This window comes from Triticum dicoccoides, chromosome 2A (genome assembly GCF_002162155.2).
Source record: "Triticum dicoccoides isolate Atlit2015 ecotype Zavitan chromosome 2A, WEW_v2.0, whole genome shotgun sequence".
In the NCBI taxonomy this organism is placed as follows: Eukaryota; Viridiplantae; Streptophyta; class Magnoliopsida; order Poales; family Poaceae; genus Triticum; species Triticum dicoccoides.
In genome coordinates, this window is record NC_041382.1 from 74,995,087 (window position 1) to 74,999,852 (window position 4,766).

Consider the following 4,766-nt stretch of genomic DNA (forward strand, 5'->3'; position numbering starts at 1 on the left):
GACACCTGTAGAGCACCTTTATAATCACCCAGTTACGTTGTGACGTTTGGTAGCACACAAAGTGTTCCTCTGGTAAACGGGAGTTGCATAATCTCATAGTCATAGGAACATGTATAAGTCATGAAGAAACCAATAGCAACAAACTAAATGATCAAGTGCTATGCTAACGGAATGGGTCAAGTCAATCACATCGTTCTCCTAATGATGTGATCCCATTAATCAAATGACAACTCATGTCTATAGTTAGGAAACATAACCATTTTTGATCAACGAGCTAGTCAAGTAGAGGCATACTAGTGACACTCTGTTTGTCTATGTATTCACACATGTATTATGTTTCCGGTTAATACAACTCTAGCATGAATAATAATCATTTATCATGATATAAGGAATAAATAATAACTTTATTATTGCCTCTAGGGCATATTTCCTTCAGTTTTATATACATTAATATGTTATTTTATATTATTTTTGGGGCTAACTTATTAACCCAGAGCGTAGTGCTAGTTTCTATTTTTTCCTTGTTTTTGAGTTTTACAGAAAAGGAATATCAAATGGAGCCCAAACGGAATAAAACTTTGTGATGATTTTTCTTGGACCAGAAAACACACGTGGGACTTGGAGAGGAAGGTAGAAGAGTCCGGAGGGCTCCACAAGCCCTCAGGGCGCGCCCTAGGGGAGGAGGCGCGCCTCCCTGGCTTGTGGGTGTTGGGGAACGTTGCAGAAAACAAAAAAAATTCCTACGGTTTCACCAAGATCCATCTAGGAGCTCATCTAGCAACGAGTGATTACATGCATCTACGTACCTTGTAGATCGCGAGCGGAAGCGTTCAAAGAACGGGGATGAGGGAGTCGTACTCGACGTGATTCGAATCACCAAAGATCCTAGCACCGAATGGACGGCACCTCCGCGTTCAACACACGTACGGAACAGCCACGTCTCCTCCTTCTTGATCCAGCAAGGGGGGAGGAGAGGTTGAGGGAGATGGCTCCAGCAGCAGCACGACGGCGTGGTGATGATGGAGCTGCAGTACTCCGGCAGGGCTTCGCCAAGCACTATGGAGGAGGAGGATGTGTTGGAGAGGGAGAGGGAGGCACCAAAGGCAAGGGTGAGAAGTCCTCCATCTCCCCCACTATATATAGGAGGACCAAGGGGGGGCGCCGGCCCTAGGAGATCTAATCTCCTAGGGGGGTGCGGCCAAGGGGAGGAATCCCTCCTCCCCAAGGCACCTAGGAGGTGCCTTCCCCTCCTAGGACTCTTCCTTTTAGGGTTTCCCCCACCCTAGGCGCATGGGCTCTAGGGGGAAGTGGCGCCCCAGCCCACTTTGGGCTGGATCCCTTCCCACTTCAGCCCATGGGGCCCTTCGGGATAGGTGGCCCCACCCGGTGGACCCCCGGGACCCTTCCGGTGGTCCCGGTACAATACCGGTGACCCCAAAACTTGTCCCGATGGCCGAAATAGCACTTCCTATATATAATTCTTTACCTCCGGACCATTCCGGAACTCCTCGTAACATCCGAGATCTCATCCGGGACTCTGAACAACATTTGGGTTACTGCATATGCATATCCCTACAACCCTAGCGTAACTGAACCTTAAGTGTGTAGACCCTACGGGTTCAGGAGACATGTAGACATGATCGAGATTGCTCTCTGGTCAATAACCAACAGCGGGATCTGGATACCCATGTTGGCTCCCACATGCTCCTCGATGATCTCATCGGATTAACCACGATGTCGAGGATTCAAGCAACCCCGTATATAATTCCCTTTGTCAATCGGTATGTTACTTGCCCGAGATCCGATCGTCGGTATCGCAATACCTCGTCCAATCTCGTTACTGGCAAGTCACTTTACTCGTACCGTAATGCATGATCCCGTGACCAGACACTTGGTCACTTTGAGCTCATAATGATGATGCATTACTGAGTGGGCCCAGTGATACCTCTCCGTCATACGGAGTGACAAATCCCAGTCTTGATCCGTGTCAACCCAATAGACACTTTCGGAGATACCCGTAGTATACCTTTATAGTCACCCAGTTACTTTGTGACGTTTGGTACACCCAAAGCACTCCTACGGTATCTGGGAGTTACACGATCTCATGGTCTAAGGAAAGGATACTTGACATTGGAAAACTCTAGCAAACAAACTATACGATCTTCTGCTATGTTTAGGATTGGGTCTTGTCCATCACATCATTCTCCTAATGATGTGATCTCGTTATCAATGACATCCAATGTCCATAGTCAGGAAACCATGACTATCTATTGATCAACGAGCTAGTCAACTAGAGGCTTACTAGGGACATGTTGGTGTCTATTATTCACACATGTATTATGATTTCCGGATAACACAATTAAAGCATGAATAAAGACAATTATCATGAACAAGGAAATATAATAATAATGCTTTTATTATTGCCTCTAGGGCATATTTCCAACAGTCTCCCACTTGCACTAGAGTCAATAATCTAGTTACATTGTGATAAATCGAACACCCATGGAATTCTGGTGTTGATCATGTTTTGCTCTAGGGAGAGGTTTAGTCAACGGATCTGCTACATTCAGGTCCGTGTGTACTTTACAAATATCTATGTCTCCATCTTGAACATTTTCACGAATGGAGTTGAAGCGACGCTTGATGTGCCTTGTCTTCTTGTGAAACCTGGGCTCCTTGGCAAGTGCAATAGCTCTAGAAGAGCTTGATCGGCCCCGACGCATTGGGTATGACTCCTAGGTCGGTGATGAACTCCTTCACCCAAATTGCTTCATGCGCTGCCTCCGAGGATGCCATGTACTCCGATTCACATGTAGATCCCGCCACGACGCTCTGCTTGCAACTGCACCAGCTTACTGCCCCACCATTCAAAATATACACGTATCCGGTTTGTGACTTAGAGTCATCCAGATCTGTGTCGAAGCTAGCGTCAACGTAACCCTTTACGACGAGCTATTCGTCACCTCCATAAACGAGAAACATTTCCTTAGTCCTTTTCAGGTACTTCAGGATATTGTTGACCGCTGTCCAGTGTTCCTTGCCGGGATTACTTTGGTACCTTCCTACCAAACTTACGGCAAGGTTTACATCAGGTCTGGTACACAGCATGACATACATAATAGAACATATGGCTGAGGCATAGGGGATGACACTCATCTCTTCTATATCTTCTGCCGTGGTCAGACATTGAGCTGAGCTCAATTTCACACCTTGTAACACAGGCAAGAACCCCTTCTTAGACTGATCCATGTTGAATTTCTTCAATATATTATCAAGGTATGTGCTTTGTGAAAGACCTATGAGGCGTCTTGATCTATCTCTGTAGATCTTGATGCCTAATATATAAGCAGCTTCTCCAAGGTCCTTCATTGAAAAACTCTTATTCAAGTAGGCCTTAATGATGTCCAAGAGTTCTATATCATTTCCCATCAAAAGTATGTCATCTACATATAATATGAGAAATGCTATAGAGCTCCCACTCACTTTCTTGTAAACGCAGGCTTCTCCATAAATCTGCGTAAACCCAAACGCTTTGATCATCTCATCAAACCGAATGTTCCAACTCCGAGATGCTTGCACCAGCCCATAAATCGAGCGTTGGAGCTTACATACCTTGTCAGCATTCTTAGGATCGACAAAACCTTCCGGCTGCATCATATACAATTCTTCCTTAAGGAAACCATTAAGGAATGCCGTTTTGACGTCCATTTGCCATATCTCATAATCATAGAATGCGACAATTGCTAACATGATTCGGACGGACTTTAGCTTCGCTACCGGTGAGAATGTCTCATCATAGTCAACCCCTTGAACTTGTCGATAACCCTTAGTGACAAGCCGAGCTTTATAGATGGTCACATTACCATCCGCGTCTGTCTTCTTCTTAAAGATCCATTTATTTTCTATGGCTCGCCGCTCAACGGGCAAGTCAGTCAAAGTCCATACTTCGTTTCATACATGGATCCTATCTCAGATTTCATGGCTTCCAGCCGTTTGTCGGAATCCGGGCCCGCCATCGCTTCTTCATAGTTTGAAGGTTCACTGTTGTCCAACAACATGATTTCCAAGACAGGGTTGCCGTACCACTCTGGTGCGGAACGTGTCCTTGTGGACCTTCGAATTTCAGTAGGAGCTTGATCAGAAGTATCTTGATCATCATCATTAACTTCCTCTCTAGTCGGTACAGGCACCTCAGGAACATTTTCTTGAGTTGCGCCATTTTCCGGTTCAAGAGGTAATACTTCATCAAGTTCTACTTTCCTCCCACTTACTTCTTTCGAGAGAAACTCCTTCTCTAGAAAGGATCCATTCTTGGCAACAAAGATCTTGCCTTCGGATCTGAGGTAGAAGGTATACCCAATAGTTTCTTTAGGGTATCCTATGAAGACGCATTTTTCTGACTTGGGTTCGAGCTTTTCAGGTTGAGGTTTCTTGACATAAGCATCGCATCCCCAAACTTTTAGAAACGACAGCTTAGGTTTCTTCCCAAACCATAATTCATACGGTGTCGTCTCAACGGATTTCGACGGAGCCCTATTTAAAGTGAATGCAGCAGTCTCTAAAGCATAGCCCCAAAAAGATAACGGTAAATCGGCAAGAGACATCATAGATCGCACCATATCCAATAGAGTGCGATTACGACGTTCGGACACACCATTATGCTGAGGTGTTCCAGGCGGCGTGAGTTGTGAAACTATTCCACATTTTCTTAAGTGTGTGCCAAACTCGTGACTCAAGTATTCTCCTCCACGATCTGATCGTAGGAA